The following is a 21,093-nucleotide window of genomic DNA, read 5'->3' on the forward strand; positions in this document are numbered from 1 at the left end:
AAATGTCACATGAAAAATTACCAGGTGCAACAGCAGCGATCAGGGTGGCTGCGGCAGGAGATCAAGAAGAGCAGCCCACAGACTATCGTCGAGTTAACATGAGCATAACACAGGGAACAGCAGGAGCAGATGGACCACAGATACACCAGAGGCAGTGCAACAGCATACATGAAGACTAGCAATGACAGTGATCGATCCACATCGGCGGGAACAGAGTCAGAACAATACCGATGTGGAAATATGTCATCTAACCAGGTACTGTGGTCGATCCCGAAGCAACACTAAATGAACGTCGGGACTGCTTCATGCTATCCCTGAGGTATCCAGCCAACTACTGCTGTGTCTGACATGCTCACTGTCAACCTGAAAGAAAAACAAAGATGATTACTAGAGGAGACTCCTCTATCAAACATTGGGGTAACTGCTGTACGCAGTGAGAGGAGGTACTCTAGAAGAGGTTGTGCATGACCAAGCTCTGCCCCCGAATCTTCAACCGATGAGGGTTGCCAAGAGTGCGAAGGAGAGAACTCTACTAAAGGGAGAAAAGAACCTGCAGGAAGAGAAAAAGGACAGAGGACTATCAAAATTGGTGGAAGCCAACATTTAGCCACGCCTCTCTATCAACCAGCCCGCAAATCTCCATCCCAAGTGGAAACTTTCATAAGAAGGAAGAAATTAGTATCAAAAAGTCGGACGGAGGCGGAAGCCCAAGAAGGGACTTATTACGCCCCGATAGGTAGGGAAGGAAGAAACCTTTATCGCAAACTAATGAAGTAACAGAAATATCTCAGCAAATCCTAACACATCAACTGGACTTGAAGATTTAAAACCATTATCATAAATATTACTTTGGCAATGAACGCCAATGACACAGCTGCAGGTTAACCAAAGAAGGTTAAACTGGATGCTACCAGTAGGTAACCCATTTGACTGCAAATTCGCTACTATAGCAAGAGTTTAGCAAAATATGACAAACTTGAATAAATATGACCAAAATTGAATCAGATCTTAAGTCAACAAAACAATAAAATACTGATCCTGATCAAGCTGTAGGTTGAAGCAATACCCAGATATTACGACAATCTAATATCTCCGAATGTAAATCTGAAGGCCTTTCAGTATCTACATAATTTAAGAAGAGAAGCATTACCACTCGGTTATGCTTCTCAAATTACGCCTTTGGCTGTCAAACCCAAGACACAGCGCAGGGAAACGAAGGCTTATGCAAGGTTATCACAAATCGTGGCTTTGTATTAATAAATATCAAACACACATATACATAAACAAAAATACAGAAAGATCCCACCGGGATAACATGAGCTTAACGACAGTCAGGCAGAGAGAACCAAAAATAACAATTTTTAAAAGTAAATTGTATTTTTCCTAACTATACAAACCCGAGGTCCTTTACATTAGGGATTGCTTTCCAAGGCTGAAACGGTATCCAAACTCTTGAGCAAGGTGGTTAGGCAGTAACTACCTTAGGTAGGCGGGGATACCACGCCTGCCCGGATGTAAAGATTCCAGTTTGCCTTTTGGCCCAGGTACAGATTGAGGGGTGGCATGAGGTGGGCATAAAGTAAAGGACCTCATTTGTATAGTTAGGAAAAATACAATTTACTTTTAAAATTTGTTATTTGTTCCAGAACTTAATATACAAACACTCGGTCCTTTACATTAGGAGACTCACTGATTGGAGGGAGGAATCTGATAAAGTCTCTCTGAACTGATTGGAGTTCACCCCTTGTCTTCCCTTCCTGGTCGATAGAGGAAAAAAAAAACTTCTGACAAAAGATCGGGTTGTAATAGTATGCAGGATCAGTTGTCAGACTTCTGGGTCCCTTTGTTAAAAGAGAAACGTCAGTTCATGCAAAGTAGGCTAGAAGAATTTGACGTCAGATGACAATAAGGCAAATACAAGCATTGGGTTTGTCTCATAGTCATGGTCTCCTTCCTCCCTTGCAAGAGGAAGGAGTGGGGTTGCTTCTATTAACCTGAACGGAAATAGAATGGGACCCACCCCCAAAATGCTCTGAACTTCCGTTATGTGCTTATCTGCCTCGATTGCCCGGTCCAGCTTGTAACGGCATGTCCGCTCCTGCCCGTGGGAAGAGAGCCAGGATGGGGAGAAAGAAGATAGGCCAGTCACTTAACATTCATTCTCCCAATCACAACTGTATTCAAACATAGGCGAGATGCAAACCTGTCCCATTAGGGGAGCTGGATAACTACACAACTTGTTGAGCAGCCACCACAGGACCCAAGGAAAAAGTGTCCAAGGACTTGTGTAGCAACATCTTGGAGGTAGAAGGAGGTGAAGGTAGTCTGTTGGGACCACACATTCCAGTTTGCCTTCAGCACCAGGTACAAAATATTCTTCCGGAATGCGAGGGATGGATAAATCGACTTTAAGGAGCTCTCGGTGAAAGGTACCGGTATCGCCGCGTCCCAGCTGCCAAAAACCTCCTTTGATCGCTTCTGAGGAGGAAGATGTGTCCATAGACACTTTTTCCTTAGGAGAGACAGTACTGGTTGGGAAAACGTTGATGACATCCAGGTTAGGGATATGTGGAACCTTTCGGAAAGTACCACAGCTCCCAATAGGACAAAGTAACGAATGATCTGGATCATCGATACAAAGTCCAAGGAGGAGGGGAACAAGAAGGACTCGAACCCGACAGTCGATGCCAATGGATTCGAGTCCACCTATGACATCCGAGAAGGAGTCGAGGTATAATCCCCATCCCTGTTCTTCCATCTTCTATGCCAAGGCCAGGGTAAGATGAGAGATGGACCTAAGAGGGCATATCTCTATCCAACGACTCTTGTAGGGCGAGTGCAGAGCATGGACAGGAACCCTAAACGAGAGTCACATGCCACCCAGGAAACAATTCCTGGGAGAGCAAGACCAAGAAGCTTCGTCATCTGTAGCTAACTCTCGACTGAGGAGACGAAGGCTACTTCAGATAGAAGACTGGGTCGCAAGGGCCTACGTTCTTCACAAATGAAAGGGAGAGAAGCAGCCCTCGGCGGAGAAGACGAGGAAGTCCAGACTTGACGAGCGACTCTGACCCAAGAAGAAGTTCCATCAACGACACCACCAGCAAAGACAGATCCAGTCCCTGGGACAGTGTTGCAGAGGACTTCAAGGGATATCCAGCTATATCCGTTGCCGCTCAGCGAGAAAGCCTGTGCTTGCAAGGAAAGCTGGAAAGTCTCCCGGTCCTGAACACACAGGGATGTACTGCCTCAAGAACCGCTTCTTGTGCAGCTGCACAGGAGGAGGGGTCAAGCGGAATTCTTCTCGATGCCTCGGCAATCAGGTCGGATGAAGGCGAAGTCTTCAAGTATTTGTCTGTAACTCGGGGTGAGCAATGTTCGTGAACTCCTAGCGAAACGGACAAATACGGAGGGAAAAAACGTCGATATCGAGTTTTCACCAAAAGACAGCATGCCTCAACAGAGCAGCCCCTGGTCTGGTATGAGGGAGCGAGAAAACACTACCGACTTGTGTGCAGGGAGGCAACAGAAGGACGGTAGGGATTTCTCAGTCCAGCAGTCTGCATGAATCTTCGTGAAGAAAGAGTGAGCAGCATGTTCTGTCCCGATCACTCAAACCCAAGGCCAGGCTTGCCTACCAATACATCCCCACCAGGAATGCATCTGGTTAATTGAGCTGTCGAGTGTGCAATAGAACAACACTCGAGTACCTTCAAATGTCAAGATGAAACAGGAGGAAAAAACGATTGCCTCCTGTTTGTCGACAAATGCCACTACTGTGGTTTTGTTGTTCAACAAAACCAGTGAGTGCCGCAAAACCCATCCTGAGTTCTCGGACGGCCAAAAGGCTGCCCTTAGCCCAGGACGGTGACGAGAAGGTACTAATCGTCTCGGTCACACAAATTCAAGACAAGGTCTTACCAGTGTATGCCTATTCCTCAATCTGTGAATCCGTAAGTAGACACAAGATGTGAGGGGAATATACAAGCATATTCGAAGGTTCCTTCAATCAAGCATTAGCCTAACTCTTTCCTCATACATCGAAGAGGAAAGAACGGGGAAAAGGAAGCAGACTTCCATTTTTCACCATGGGGAAGCTTCTGCAAGCTGACAGGGTACCGAGGCAATTAGCTCTAGCCGGCTGGCATTTCCCGAATCGGGAGCACGGGAGAGGTGGTGGGATGAAAGTTTGATGGAAAGAATTGGCGAGACCTAAGGGAAATAGATACTTCTCCTGAAGGAATCCATTCCCAGGTCTCGGCAATGTCGCTGCCAGTTCCGTTGACTCGATAAGTATCATTTCGTCCAGGCATCAGCAGTTGCAATCTTCTTCTGAAGCCTAGGACTTCTTAGCTAAGGAGTGGAGGGGGGCTGGCTTGAACTCAAGGTCGAGTTGAGATGACTAAGACCCAAAGGTCTTGGCCATTGTTCAAAGGACAAGTCAGTGCCCTGGTGGGAACCTTGATTACCGGGGTATCTGGCAAATCCCTGAAAGAGAAAGGCAGAACCAAGTAAAGGTTCGTTCCCAAGGGTCGAGCTAACTCGGGACTCACGAAACCGGAGATCCCAATTGGGACAAAGTCCTTCTCCTTAGCACCAGAATTGTCCAAAAAACTGCAGTCGGCAAGACCCTCCAAGGCAAGAAGAATTAATATTCTGTCGAGGCAGGGGTGGAAGCTTGGTGTCTCGACCTGAATTAACTCCTTCGAAGAAAAGAATTCGTCAGGTCGAGAACGCTCTCGGAAGCCAGGACCGCGGCGGTCCCTGACACTCTCGGCCCCTCGGAAACTGCAAGGGTTGCGAGTGATGAAGGTTATTCATTGAGGGAGCTGCGGTCCTGTCCCGGGGATCCTCGTGCCGATTCATCAGCGCGAAGTTCTCCGAGAACACGGGGGCGATTGTAACTTGAAGAGGAAGACCCTCGCTGTTTCCGATGCGTGAAACTCCTGTACCTCTACCCTTGGAGGGAGACCTTGACAGATCCCATGAAACCCTCCTCGGCTACCTGGTTATAATACGAGAGAATCGGGGGACCGATACCCAAAGCACGCCAGGCAGCCGAACTCCGAAAGAAAATTTCGTCGGAGCTCTCTCTGTCCGTCTCGCGCCTCTCGGAACAACCGAGAGGAGAAGAGAACAGGTGAGGAGAAAAGAGTATCCCTACCTGTCCTGCCAGTATGATAAGCAGGAGAGGCGGACCGTGAGCGATAATCAACCGAAGGAGATTACTGCCACATGGGGAAAGAAGAGCACTTGTGCCGTGGCAAAGCGCTTTCCTGGGAAGAGCAAAAAAGTTCACTCGAACATAACCGAGAACCCAAATCGGAAAAAACCGAGTAGGGCCGAGCCGAGCCAAGCCGATCACGCGAACACGATCCAGCTGGTCAGTATGCAGCGGACTGGGAGGCAGGCGGGGCGAGCCGAGCCGAGCCGAGCCAGTCTGGCAAACCGAGTCGAGTCGAGTCAAGCCGAGCCAGTCTGGCAAGCCGAGTCAGTCTCATAAGTGCAACCGGGGGCCGAGCCGAGTCAATTGCACGAACACAATCATAACTGGGCAGGCTGGACTCGTCTGCTGTGAACAATTGCTAGTTTCCCGAACTCTAAACTCCTTTGAGGCTGAGGCCCCTCGAGAAGAAGGTCCAAAGGGGAATTCTGTGTCTGCTATCTTGCATGCTCGAACCCTAAAGTTCGAGACACAAGAACGAAGCCTGGCCGAGCAGCCGAAGCAGCTGGCGGGCAGTATCGAGACACCTGGCGTCGCGGCACCCCGACACCTGGGTGTTCCGGCAACCCGACGCCTGGGTGTCTCGGCACTTTCTCTCGTCCTGTGCCTCTCGTAAGGACAGCACTCGTGATTTATAAAATTCGAGCTACCCACGAGACTTCCAAAAATCGGGAGCAGCTGCTTTGTTTCCTAATAGATCGAAAGAGCCAAGCACAGAACCAGTCTTAGACGCAGACTTCCAAGACTGGCAACGAGGGCGTGGACTCAAGAGGCCGCGCTCTCGCGGCCCCCGAAACGCAAGATCCCACAGGAGAATGCGAATCGGTCAGTGAGAGAAACTTGTCTCCCGGAAGAGAGTCAGTCCCTTAGAAGTCCCGCAGGACTCCCAAGGTGAATCTCTTCCCTGCTTCTTCTGGTGTTCGAACCGAGAGGATCGAGACACCAGGGTGGGGACCCGACCAAGCACTGGCAAACACTCGGGGAGCACTTGCGGTGCTGGCAGGAAGAGGAGCCAAGACACCTGGGTGCCTTGGCCCTTTCTCTCGCACTGCTCCCGAACTGGTCCAAGGAAAATCTCTCCAGACCAGATCGGGATACTCGATATTCCATAGAATCTCGAGCACTTGAAGCGGCTCATGAACGAGCGCCTGGCAGCCCCCATCTTAGAGGCGGAACCTCTAAGACTTAGGGAACGGGATCCAAACTGAGGTCTGCGCGCCAAGCTTCCGAAACACAAAACCCACGGCTGTGCGAATCGGTTTCCTAACCCGAAGGTCGGAAAGAGCCAACGAGAGACCCACTGCCTCCATGGAAGGAGGCAGTCCCTAGACGTCCAAGGGCATCAAGGGGAAGAAGCAGCATTCCTTTCCTTCGGTCGACCTCAGGAGAGGAACGGAAGACGCAGCAGAAGACGAAATCGAAGATAAGATGAAGACGGCTGCTACTTCCACAGGACGGCTTCCTTCACCTCCACTCCGACATCTTCTACAGGATGGTGGACACGAAACATCATAACCTCCAAGGTAGTCCGGCAGGAACACAACGGACGCAGCCAGGACACCACCACCACCAGGAGCTACTGCAACGGCCAGGAACATCACCTCAACAGGACGACTTCCTACATCTTCACGCCAACATCTTCTACAAGATGGCGAACATCGTAACCTCTGGGACAGCTGGCAGGAACACACGGAAGCGGCCCCCGGCACGACCGCCGGAAGCGGCCCCCGGCCGATGCAGGAGCTACGGCAAAGGTTCGGAGAGCAGGAGCTATGCAACGGCCAGGAACGTCACTTCCACAAGGCGACTTCCTTCCCTTTCACGCCAACATCTTCTACAGGATGGCAGACATCGTAACCTCCAGGGCAGCTGGCAGGAACACAACGGAAGCGGCCCCGGGCATGATCACTAGGAGAAGAAGCGGGCACGATCAGGACATCCGATGCAGGAGCTACGTTAGCGGTTCGGAAGGCAGGAGCTACTGCAATGGACAGAATGTCATTTGAAAGTCACTAGCAGCGACAGGAGCGATCAGGGCGGCTGCGGCAGGAGACCAGGAGAGCAGCCCACAGACTGTCGTCGAGTTGACAAGAGCATAACACAGGGAGCAGCAGGAGCAGATGGACCACAGATACGCAGGAAGCATTGCAACAGCATACATGAAAACCAGCAATGACAGCGATCGATCTACATCGGCGGAACAGAGTCAGAGCGATCCCGCGTGGAAATATGTCATCTAATCAGGTATTGTGGTCGATCCTGAAGCAACACTGAATGAATGTCGGGACTGCTTCATGCAAGATATTTTCTTGATATATCCAGCCAACTACTGCTGTGTCTGCGATGCTCACTGTCAACCTGAAAGAAAAACAAAGATAATTAGTAGAGGGAGGCTCCTCCCGCTACAAGGGGAACAGCCCTACGCAGCGGGAGGAGGTACTCTAGACGAGGTCGCTCGATCGCTCCCCACCCGCCCGGTCTTCGCCCGACGAGCGAGCGAAGAGGGCGAAGGAGAGAGATCTACTAAGGGGAGAAGGAAAAACCTACGGGAAGAGAAAAAAAGACGGAGGGGAGACCACCAAGGGCGCCGTGGAAGCGGAACTTATCGACGACGCCCGTAACCTCCCACTCGGCCCGCTAATCTCTAAGCGCAGGCAGCGAGTAACACTCAGCATAAGTAGGAAGAAATTAGTGATGCCCCTTACACACGGAGGGCAGAAGCCCAAGAAGGGAACTAACTCTTACGTCCCGATGGATATAGGGGAGTGAAGATATTGCGTCCCAAACTATATCTCCGAAAGCACAGGGGCGCCTTCAGTATTTATATAAAGGGCCGCTGGAGAGAAGCATTACCACTTGGTTATGCTACTCCAGTTATGCCCTTGGCCGTCAAACCCAAGACACAGGCAGGGAACGACAGCTTACGCAAGGTTATCACAAATAGTGGGTTTGTATTAACAAATATCAAACACACGTATATATAAACAAAAATACAGAAAGATCCCACCGGGATAATAAGAGCTTAACAACAGTCAGGCAGAGAGAACGAAAACACGTCAGCAACGCATGACGGCCGAAAGCAAACTGGAATGTTTACATCTGGGCAGGCGGGTATCCCCGCCTACCTGGAGGTGGTTACTAGTAGTCTAACCACCTTCCTCAAGAGTTTAACGGCCGTTTCCAGCCTACGCCTGAAAGCAATCCCTAATGTAAAGGACCGAGGGTTTGTATATTGTGTTGGAACAAACACGTCTGCAATGCATGATGGCCGAAAGCAAACTGGAATGTTTACATCTGGGCAGGCGGGTATTCCCGCCTACCTGGCGGTAGTTACTGCCTAGCCACCTTGCTCAAGAGTTTAATGGCCATTTCCAGCCTACACTGAAAGTAATTCCTAATGTAAAGGACCGGCAGTTTGTATATCATGTCGGAACAAACAGGTTACAGGCAGCCTGTAGATTGTACCCTGTATCCTAGCCTGGCCTACTGTAACCTAAGACAGTCTAAATGAATAACATTTTATATCTTAGTGATTTGCTCAGGCTAATGTAAACTTTAGGCTGTAGGTTTCTATAGGGTCTCATTACTGGAGGCTGCAGGATGCCTGTATCCTGTAGCCTACAGAACCTAAGGAAGACCCTTTGAAATTACCATAAGCCTTTAAATCATTGGTAGATCTAAGCCAGCTGTCCGCGGTGGGCTAGGTTATGGAAGTTGACATTTTTCTATAGAACTTTACTTGCTGAACAAGAATTTAAAGTAATATTTTGTCGCTTGGCTGTAATTAAGCTGTAAATTACCTTAGAACTGTAGCCAACAGTAAGGGGGACCGGTTGGGAATCTGGGTCCTGGGTGGGTAAAAACTCTTTCGAGAATAGCTCACGGTGAGGGGGACCAGTTGGGAATCCGGGGTTCTGGGTGGGGTAAATAACTTGGGAAAAAGTTTGGGCAACTTATTGTTGTATTTCCAGTTATATATGTCATTTGGAACACGAAAAACAAAGCGTAAAAATAAGGGGGAATAAATGGATAGCGCGAGCCGTTACAAAGGTACTTTTCACATATCACTACTACTGCTGATTCCAGGCCATGTCACGCATGAATGCGATCTTACAGGGGAGCTTTAATTCATCCAATGCCTCCAACTGAGAAAGTAGTTGGTGGGTTTTTTAGGCGGTGGCTGTACCCAACCAATCACGCGTTACAACGTTACCCCAACATTACGTTTCACCCAGGTGGAGAATTTGGGGATACATAAACTCAGTTACATGTATTCCTTTTTTATCAACTGTTTTATAACCGTTTCCTATTCGTTGTAGCTTGTGCCTACAACGTTTTTCCAGTACTTTTCCGTTCACAAATATATTGACGTCTCTTCGCAACATGATTTTACCATAAATAACTTACAAAATTACATTTGTCGGCAGACACCTGAAGCATGTATATGGGGTAGGAGGAGAAGGGTCTTACAGGACGTTTCGCTACCACTTTCTCTCAGTGACGTTAACAGAAACCTTTTTTTACATATTTTGTAAGCCCTGTGGTTGGCGCGCGCAGCGCAATATTACCACTTGCCAGAGCATACGAGCCTGCCAGATTATTTTAAAAACTGCGGATAAGGCACGCAGCGCCGTTCCGCCACCCCAAAACTGCAAGCAGAAATACACTTTTAGCCCCCCCCAACTTCATCCTTCCTACCCTGTTCCGGTGCAGTTCACCGGCACAGTTCACTCACCCTTCAACCCAGCACGATGGCGGACGTGACTCCCGGAACCTCCCGCTCTTCTGAGCCTGTAACCAAGGGGAATTTGCCACTTACCTGTGCGAATTCCTACCTTAGTTACAAGGATTTCTCTTCTTATTACTCAGGGCATTATGAACGCCTTATAGAATTCTCCCAAGACCACGGCCTTTTGAGGAAACAAACCTTTTGCCCTCACTGTGGCAAGGAGTGTAGGCTTGACCTGCAGAAGAAGGCGTTCAGGTTATTAGTTACACCTTAACTGTTGATTTTTACATCTAACTGCAATGCAGTTTTCAAAACTAAAGTAGGCTAAAATATTCCTTAAAGAGCTATACCATTGGTTGTGTAAAATTCATTATATTTTCATTTTTTGAGGGTTGTAACGAGCAATTTGCTTTTTTTCCCTTACTTTCAGGTGCCAGAAGCAGAAGAGAAGGAGGTGCAATTACTACCTCTCATTGTTTAAGGGCACCTGGTTTTCTGGGTCCCTCATGGATGTTGAGACTGTCCTCTTCTTCACTTACATTTACGTTAGTGATTTCTTTAACTATAGGGTTGTGAGAACAGAACTAGGTTTAAGTGACGTAGCTATTAATGACTGGTCCAGCTACTGCAGGGAAGTAAGTTTTTTTGGTTTTATTTTTTTCAGTGGATGGTTTTGTGATCAACCTTTATTCACTTCCCTAACCGAATTTTTGGTTTTAGGTCATAGTAAATTGGTGTATCCGCAGAAGACGCAAAATAGGTGGCCCCGTACAACTGTTGAGATTGACGAAGCAAAGTTTGGTAACCAAGTATAATGTAGGCAGGGTCATTGAAGGCCAGTGGGTTTTTGGTGGTGTCTGCAGGCAGACCCGACAGTTTTTTGTGGTGCCAGTAGACAATAGAACTAGCGCGACTTTGCTTGCTGTCATCAAGGACTACATTGTACCGGGACAACTATTGTATCTGATTGCTGGAGAGCTTATGACTGCCTGAAGGACGAAGGCTACATACACTTAACCGTCAACCACTCCATGAACTTTGTGGACCCAGTAACTGGTGCTCATACAAACATTATTGAGAGGAGGTGGAGGGAACTTCGTGAGACGATGCTTAGGTACGGCCGTAGGAGGTACAACTTTGTCGGGTACTTGGCAGTGGCCTATTTTAAAATCCACTTCGATGACCCGAAGACGAGGCTCCACGCGTTCGTAAAGGCGGCGGCTGAATTGTATCCTCCACCCCTTTAAGGTAAGGTTCCTAAACTATCTTCTTTATTATTAGGTCACCTGTGTTTTGGTGTTATTAGGTTTTAGTGCTTTTCACGTAGGAGTGTTATTATTTTTTGGGTAACTGTCATTTACTGCCATGTTTCTACATGACAGTCCTACGTCACTTTACCAACTTGTACCTTTTGTGCAGTACCCCATCCTCCCCCACCCCCCCTGCTGAACATATGGCTCCCTAGTGGTTACGTAACCCAAGATGGCGGATTTGTTTACCGTTTACGTTTCTTAACCCCATCACAAGCAACGGTTAGTGTGCAGTTGAGGTAGCCTGTGGCAGTTGACGCGTTTTTCAGTGTTGCTTTGCTTGCTTTGCATGAGTTTAGGGTAACATTTTGCCCGTCCGGCTGCAGCTGAACTGTAATTTACCCTTGAGCTGTATGCGCCAGTGCAGGGGACCCACGGTACCGCAGTCTTCAAGTGTCAATTACACTTTGTTACAGCTGACCGACAAAATTTGACTTGAAATTTCTTGGTAATTCTAAGTTGCTTTGAGTTAGAGTTTTTTTCTATGTTATTTTACTTGTTTAAAGAATTTAAAGTCATATTTTGTCGCCGGCTGCAAATATACACGTAATTGACCTTTGAAGACCACACGACTAATTTAACGGGTAGGTCTAAGCCGGCATTCCCGACAAGCCCCCACCTCCCTCCATACTAATATGGCAAAATTGTAACCAGTAAACACCTCTAGGGCACGCATTTTTAGGGGTTTACTGGTTACAATTTTGCCGTATTAGCTATGGAGGTGGGGGCTTGCCGCGAATGCCGGCTTAGACCTACCCCACGTTAGGTAATACAAGTCAGTCTTCAAAGGTCAATGACAGCTTTAGTTACAGCCGGCCGACAAAATATTACTTTAAATTCCTCTAAAAGGAAGTAAAATAACATAGGAAAACGTCAATTGCCATAGTCTAGCTCACCGCGGACACCCGGCTTAGAATTACCTGAAAATCTTGTTCAGCAGGTCAAGTTCTATAGAAAAACGTCAACTGCCATAGGCTACCTCACCGCGGACAGCGGGCTTAGAATGACCAAATCATTAACTTATCTTATGATATCATCTCTTTAGACTGTCTTCAGTATGCTCAAGAGTAATGAGACCCCATAAAAGACTGTACCAGACTCCATACAAGCTTAGGGTAAAGGAGCCCTGCCTGTACAGTCTATATACAGTTAATATAGTCTATATACAGTCAAAATATAATTTATATACAGTCTATAAAGCCCATATACAGTGTATATACAATCTATATACAGTCTATAACTTGTAACTCACGAAGCAGAGATCGTCTCTACAAGCTTAGGCTGCAGCAGCCCTTCTATATGCTCTATAGTAAATATACAGTCTGTATGCAGTCTTTACAGGCAATTAACGGTCTATGTATAGTCTAAATACAGTCTATAATCAGTACCAACTCACGTATTAAGACGGGAACCACAGAATATTTCACAGACGTTTGCTGACAGGAGGAGGCGAAGTCATATTTAATGGAGGAGTATCATATTTGTTTATACTTTTCGACGTCTTCTATTCGACGGTGTTTCTGTTTGTGGTTTTCTTTAGAAGTCGTTTCCATCGTTTTCATTTGTTATAATAAATCGATAGGTGGATGGTTGTAAGTAATCAGTGGGAAAATAGTGAAAAATTTAGATACTTAACTAATTATTTGGATAATTTAATGGTAATTAAGGGGAATAATGGATTTTGGTAATAGCGGTTTAGTTATACGTTTTGGGCGTCGTCTACTAAACACTTCGTTTGTGGTTCAGGTTTGAATTTGATGCTTAGGATTCAAACCTAATCGATAAGAAGGGAAAAGTTATATGTAATTGATTTAAAATTAATTAAAAACGTAGAAAATTGATTTAATTAAGGAATAATTAAGCTAAATGATGATAAGGACTTCGGCCGATGGCGTCGTGTCGGTTTGTTTACAAGTTTAGGCGTCGTCTACCAGACTCCGTTTTCGTTTTATAAATAAATGAATCGATAGATTGGAGTAATTTGTGAATAATAATAAAAATGTTGATAATATGCATAATTAACTGAAAATAATAGTGCAAAATATGATGACCAATAATGATAAGGAGATCTCGGTCTAAGGCTTCGTCTCCTAAACACTGTTTCGTTTATGGTTCCGGCTTCAACTCATGTTTGGATTCAAAACTAATGAATAAAAAGGGCAATTAAATATAATTAGTGTAAATATGAATTGAAAACATTGATAATTTAGTTAATTAAAGGAAAATTAGGGCAAGGGAGGATAACGACTTTGGCATTGCTTTGTTGACGTTTTTAGGCGTCGTATACCGGATATTGTTGCGTTTGTGGTTCTGGTTTGAACAGATGTTTACATATAAAGATTATAATGAAAACAAATGAAAGTTTAGGTAATTAGTGGAAAATACGTTAATAATTGATAAAATTTAGTTACTTCAGTGAAAATTAGGGAAAACTGATAATAACATCGGCCAATTGTTACGTTTCGGGCGTAGTCTACTAAACACCTTTCTTTTGTGGTTATGGTTTGAACTGACTTTTAGAAACGAAAAATGGGTAACTGTAGATAATTAGCAGATAATATATAAAGATATGGACACTTTACTTAATTATAAGATAATTAGGGTTAATGATATTAATGACAGAGGAAAATAGGTGTTGACGTTTTGAGATGAAATAAATTATAAAGATATATAATGGAAAATTAGGTAATTAGTGGAAAATATGCATTAATGGAAAATTAGGATCATCTTTCTCTGCATCTTTCCCACTTCTGTTTGGGTCGATGTTTCCGACAGCTTTCCTCCACCTGGCTCTTCGATCAAACACATCGTCCTCTGACTGTGATTGTTTGTCTCTAAGATCTTCTCCAACTACATCTGTAATAGTCCAGGAGCATTAGTTCAAATATGGCTTCAACCCGGAACAAATTAGTAACAAGCTGAAATTTTCAGTAGGTGCTCAGGAGACCTTCCCTAATGACATACTAAAAGTCCCCAAGAATTCGCCGCGAGGGTTTTGAGAAATTCAAGATGGCGTCCAAAATGGCCATCGATATCATATTTTGTTATATCTCAGGTCTCAATCAAGATAGAAACACAAATGAAGTATGAAAATATAGGTTTTCAGACCCAAGGAATTCATTTATGTCAGTGTATGTGTGATAAATTGAGCCCGTGTCATGTTTTTGAGTTACAAGTGCATTCACACATGTAACAAGTAATTCTGAAACGCCAGAACGTTTTTTTTTTTTTTTTTTTTTGCTGGAAAAAGCAGACTGGGAGAGTCAGACAAACAAGAATCATCTGGCTAGTCTGTACCAGGATGCAGTCGATCAAGATAAAGGTGCTGCTGAGATTGATGAAGATGAAACTCTCCATGAGTTTCAACAGCTTCTAACTCACCACCTCGAGGAAGCTGCCACACAGAGCAGAACAGGCAAGCTATGGGTCCAGCACATCAACCAGGTGCTGCTCATGCTCAACTTCATCAAAGCTGAGAGAACTGGCAACTGGAAACTCCACCTCCACTGTGTGCAGGAGATGATTCCACATTTCCATGCAGCAGGTCATATTCCATACGCCAAATCAGCCAGACTCTACTTGCAGCAAATGAACTCCATTGAAGAGGTCATGCCACCTGAGGAGTTCGCACTGTTCTCAGACAAGGGGTACTTTACCATCCGTCCATCCGTAGAGCTGATGAGTTCTGGTCTGGAAACTTCTCCGACCAGACAACTGAGCAGTACCTCATGAGGATGCTGAAAACTAGTGGAGGGATGACCCATGGCAGGGGCATAACTAACAGCACCTTGACCAAATGGGTACATGCACTGCCTCGCTGCATGCCTGTGTGTGATGCCCTAGAAAAGTTCACAGGTGTTCACACCATGCCATCTGAGCAGTACAAGGATCTCCGCTCATCCTCAGGTCAAAGACAAGAATGACTATAATGTCTTTCTCCAGTGGCTAAAGGCCCATCCACCATTTGCAGGCTACCAAGCTGATCGGTTGGTATCCATAGCCACAGGTGTTGTGGCTCATACATCTGTCAATTGTGACAATGCAGTGCAGATTGGTCTTGCTGCAGCATCTAAGATAACAGGGAAATGCTTCACAGACATCACCCTGCATCGCACTGACAAAGTGAAGACCATGGGAGAAAAGAACAGCATCAATGTCAGGGGGCAGAGCACAGTGGTAAATCCCACTATATTCTTTAACCGCATCATTTGCATCTTGAAGACAAGTTCTGACGTGGATAAGTACATGTCATATGAGCTTGCTCCACAGCCCCCATCCCTCTTTCAAGATGGTGCTATGCGGAAACCAACCAAGAGTGCTCTGGGTACTGTCCTCAAGTCATTTGCTCCGATGCAACACAGCCTTCCAAACAACTGTCAGTTTGTAGTGGATGGTGGCTACTTGCTGCACTCTGTAGTTTGGCCACAGCGATCTACCTATGGAAGTGTGTGTCAGGGCTACATTGCCTATGTCCTTAAGCACTATGGGGCTGGCAGTACCACTGTTTGATGGCTACAGCACTATCTCCACAAAGGCAGCAGAGCAAATGCGCAGGGCAAAGAAGGCCACATCCAGTGACATCCTGTTTGACCAGCACATGCATACCACCACTACACAGGCAGCATTTCTGGCAAATAGCAACAACAAGAAGAGTCTCATAGACATGCTATCTAGCATGATGACTCAATCAGGCATAGCAGTGAAGCAGGCAAGTGCTGATGCAGATGCCTTGATTGTCTCTACAGCTCTATCCTTGGCAGAGTCTGGTGAACCAGTGGTTGTCGTTGCAACTGACACTGACTTGTTGGTGATGCTGGTGAACCAAGCAAGTGCAGACATGGATCTTTATATGCTAAGCTGTATGAATCCCACCACATTGTACAAGGTTTGTGATATCCAGGAAAGCCTTGGTGAGACCAGTAAATATCTGATGGTGTTACGCGCCATAACTGGATGTGACACAGTGTCTGCTGTGTATCGGCAAGGGAAGCGCAAGGCATTCAACCTGGTTCACAACAAGAAGGAGTATGACCAGCTCAAGACATTCATTCTATAATGCTTGAAGCACTCACCAACAAGTGCAAGAAGCAGGTGAAAGCTTCCTCCTGAAGTTGTATGGTGCACCTCATGGTGTGTCACTGGATGAGTTCCGCTACACTGCCTACAAACAGGCAATCAGCAGAGTATCTCTGTCCTCATCCTTCCAACTGGCAAGTTTGCCTCCGACAAGTGCTGCAGCCAAACAGCATTCCTTCAGAACTTATCAATCATACTGTCCAAGAATGGATGGGCAGGCCCTCCCAGCCAACAGCCTGGGGATGGAAGCTGGAGGACATCCTAATTCCAGTTGAAATTGACCACCCCATTGCCCCCGACTGTCTGCTCAACATGATCTCATGTGGCTGCAAAGCAGATAGCTGTGGAGCTGCCATGTGTACAAATTGCAGTGGTAAAACCTGCAAAAATGCAGCACAAATGCCATCCTTCATTGATGATGATGAAGAAACTGAAGCACCAAGACCAGTTTCTCCTGAAACTGATGACGAAGACGATGCCAAGACCATCGTCAAAATGATTTGATTTATTGATTTATTTATTGATTGACTGATTAAAAGTCTATAATTAGGACTACAGCTAAGCATTTTTTGTCTATAGTTAAGGCAATGGTTAAGTGTTGTTTCTTGCTACTGGCATGACTTTTATTGTATAATGTGTGTATGTTCAGGTTGATAAACATGTATTTTGTTTTTCTTTTTGCTAATGATTCCATTTAAAAGTCAGATAATAAAAAAATAGTTCGAGAATTGCAGTCCTTGCCCCAAAAACATATATTTAGACTAATTGTTTGACTTTCTATGATGTTCGGGGCTTGAAATATGACAAAATCTAAAATTGGCAGCCATTTTGGACGCCATCTTGAATTTCTCAAAATCCTCACAACGGATTCTTGGGGACTTTTAGTATGTTATTAGGAAAGGTCTTCTAAGTACTTCCTGAAAATTTCAGCTTGTTACTAATTTGTTCCTGGTGAAAAGCTAATACTCCTGGACTATAAGGACAGTGGATTGAGTGACATACTGGCTGGGTGTTGACTGGTTTATTGGTAGTTCCTCGCTGAGATGAATGTACAGAATCTTCGAAGATGTTATTGACGTGTGCGAGCGGTAAGGTAGCATCTACACACAGACAGAGTAAAACAGAGGTACAGATTCGGGCATCTGTGAATGGCGATATTGTAAAGTCATCTAATTCAATCATTTAAACTATGTATATAATTGTTTACCTGTTGTCAATTGTGGATCTTGTATTTCTTCTTTCACAGGCATCAAGATTGTATTCAATTTTATTTCTGTCTATTTTCACATTGTAAAGTGTACTCGTTCGCTGTATTTATTGTTAATTATTATCGACCTCAGGTCACTTATGCTCCCATTGTATTCCGCAACACGACGCCAGTCTGCCGCTATATAAACCGCCTGGATCTTGAATAAATTAGCAGTACTCTTTTACCTGCTCGTTTTTTTGCACCTCTTACAATATCAAGAGACATAATAAAGGTATATAATAAATGTATAGTGTTAAAACATACATCAATGGAAAGGCCAGGAAATTCTACGCATGGCCAATTGCATGAGATTCGAGACAGATTAATGAAATGGAGAGATGTTTGGCGTCTTCACAAACAGAAACACACATACAGTTTGATACAGAAGATTCGGTGGAACATTATGAGTACATGATTAGAATGCTTGCATGGCAATGCAAGTAGTGGTGATGGTACATAAATCAAGACAACAATGGTTAGGGAGAAACAGACGGAAATATTGTATGGTAGAAATCGCGTTCCGTCAGAGAAAGAAAACGAGATGCCCTTGTTTTGTTTTGTCCACTCCGATGGATGACGACTGACGAACACACGAACACACACGTGTCTGGAAGAGACTGCATCAGGCTCTTACAATACTCTCCTCCAAGACGTGGGTAACGTCTGATTAATCGACGTATCTGCTGGGGCATTGAAGAGTGCCGCGGCTACGCGAAGTAAGCGGGGGTAGCGCAGTGTCCATAGAGTTATAGAAAAGGACCCTAAATAGATAAATGTGAGCTCTACAGTCTTGAAGAGATTTACCAAGATTTGATATAAAAGAGAGAAATAAATAGAAATGCCCTTTTAGTCATTATTATTATTATTATTATTATTATTATTTTGGTCTATCACAGTCATCCTATTCGACTGCGTGGTTTCTAGTAGCACACTCTTCTGCATGAGTCCTGGAGCTACTTACATCTAGTTTTTCCAGATTCCTTCTCAGGGATCTTGGGATCGTGCCTAGTGTTCCTATGATTATGGGTACAATTTCCACTGGCATATCCGATATCCTCCTTATTTCGATTTTCAGGTCCTGATACTTATAAATTTTTTCTTTCTTTCTCATCTACTCTGGTGTCCCATGGTACTGCAACGTCAATGAGTGATACTTCCTTTTTGATTTTATCAATCAACGTCACGTCTGGTCTGTTGGTACATATCACCCTATCTGTTCTGATACAACAGTCCCAAAGGATCTTTGCCTGATCGTTTTCGACAAGCTACCTGGTGTTTGTTGCACAGGTTCCAGTGGAGGGTTTTTGCTACTGAATCATGCCTCTTTTTGTACTGGTTCTGTGCAAGTGCCGGACATTCGCTTACTATGTGGTTTATGGTCTCTTGTTTCATATTGCAGTTCCTGCATATGGGTGAGATGTTATTTCCATCTATTGTTCTTTGAATATATCTGGTTCTTAGGGCCTGATCTTGTGCCGCTGTTTGCATTACTTCTGTTTCCTTCTTGAGTTCTCCCCCATCTGTAGCCATTGTCATGTTTCATTGCTGGCCAGTTCTTTTGTCTGTCTCATGTGCACTGTCCGTGCATTGGTTTTGTTGTGCCATTCCTCTGCTCTGTTTTTTCATTCTGCTGTCTTTGTATATTTGTGGGTCTTCGTCTACTTTTACATTTTTCTTCCCATTTCTCCTTCAAAAAAATTACAAAAACAGAAACATATATTATTACACAATAACATATTAAACAATAACACTGGACTATTATTAGGAGTATTTTTATTTTTATTATTATTATTATTATTCAGTTATAAATTCTATTCATATGGAACAAGAGCCCACCTGGTTACCATTGACTGTATTTTGAGCTTCCAAAGAATATTATGCAAGGTGTTCAAATCAAGATCAAGTAACAGAAGGTGACAAAATGGGAAATACAGAAAGAGGAAGAGATCAGCATTGTTGGTGTCCAGATAAAGTAACAAATTAATGATATAAAATATAAGTAAAATATCAAAATAGAAGTTGAATTGTATTGGTAAAGTCACTGGACAGGCACATTCTTATCTGCACTCCTTAACTCATCTTCACTGGTTTTCAGATATTGTCCCATCCTCAGCAGAGTTGACTGTTCTGTCCTCAGTCATAGTAAACCCTCTATATTTTTTGTCCCATTTAACTCTGTATGTTTTTGCTCTTGATAATTCCGCAGGTAACCGATTGAATCTGTTTCAGATTTCTGGTCTATACTGGGATTACTTGCCACCCACTGAGGTCCTCCAAGATACCTGATTACTGGCATTGTCTTGTGTTTATGGCATTCATCAATGTTTCAGGAAGAGTCTTGGGAGAGTATCACCAAGACCTGATATCATTCTTTAAGTGATCAGATGTTTAATCTAGGTTTTCTGACATCATGCAGTATTTTGTCAGAGTTTTGAGATCCCACATAGCACTGAATTAAAGTTAAAATGGCATCTTTATTCCTTCATTCCTGTATTTTATTTTTTATTATGATCAAGATGTTTGATAAATGTCAGTTGAGATCGTTAAAATTATTTTGACATTCCGTGTTCATGAAGAGATAAATAAATAAATATATAAAGCCAAAATTGGGAATAGATAGTTAACTGTATATTAAATTTTAGTAATTATTTAATTTTCATTATTTTTATAAAATTTACCTAATTATTTTAAATGATTTGAAATTAAAAAACTAATTCAATTTTGAATAGTTCAGAACACCAAATAAATAACCTCTAAAAATTCTTATTCCTGGGTATTATATTAGTTCTTATCACAAAAGTGCATTTAGTCATAAAAAAAATTATATCAGTATTCATTTGTGAATATTCCTCAATGAAAATACCGTGAATAATGTCAACCTGTAATATGTGTTTATAGGACTGTGTGGCTAGGGGAGTTTGTTTGCATCCAGAACCATGAATAGGCTGGTCAACTGTGTAATGAAAGGTGAAGATTTAGAGAAAAAATACTCCTTACACCAAACGGTTGAAATGTGTCACAGGCCCCTAATATGTGCTCAACACATCCATTCTTTGACTGGACGTTAATGATTCTCTTAATTCCATCTTACTTTCCTCAACCCTTTTCTCCTGACAGTTGTTTCATGGTGCTTCTTCTTCTTCTTCAAAGTGCCACATGTTTCCTTCTCTTGTTGCACCTGGTACAAACCTTTCTACTGCCAGTTTACATTTCAGCACTGAATGACCCCATCTAGCTGCCCTTTTGTGTTCCCAAATTCTATATTCTGTCCTATTCTCTGCAGAAACCTCATTGCAAATAATTACAAAATACTGTAAATAGAAGATGTAATGAAGATAATGTTGTTTGAATGTACATATTGACTGTACATTAGCAAAAAAACAGAAAAATATATAGTGAAATTTAAACTGGAAACAATTTTTGTACTGGGTACTATCAAGAGAGTTTTTTTTTTTTAAAGTGCCTCAATATGGAGTTATAAATTCAATCAGTAATGGGGCCCTAG

The 21,093-nt window shown here is 44.1% G+C and overlaps 1 protein-coding gene across 1 annotated transcript in view; it reads right to left on the minus strand.

The window, feature by feature from the left end:
• Nucleotides 1–12,789, minus strand: part of LOC136852268 (zinc finger protein 569-like) — a 49,476-nt gene extending 36,687 nt beyond the window's left edge. Inside the window, exon 1 of the mRNA XM_067126739.1 lies at nt 12,660–12,789. The gene's annotated coding sequence lies outside the window, so the exon portion shown is untranslated. The remainder of the gene's footprint in view (nt 1–12,659) is intronic.
• Nucleotides 12,790–21,093: the final 8,304 nt, after the last annotated feature.

This window comes from Macrobrachium rosenbergii, chromosome 25, assembly GCF_040412425.1.
Source record: "Macrobrachium rosenbergii isolate ZJJX-2024 chromosome 25, ASM4041242v1, whole genome shotgun sequence".
Classification (NCBI taxonomy): Eukaryota; Metazoa; Arthropoda; class Malacostraca; order Decapoda; family Palaemonidae; genus Macrobrachium; species Macrobrachium rosenbergii.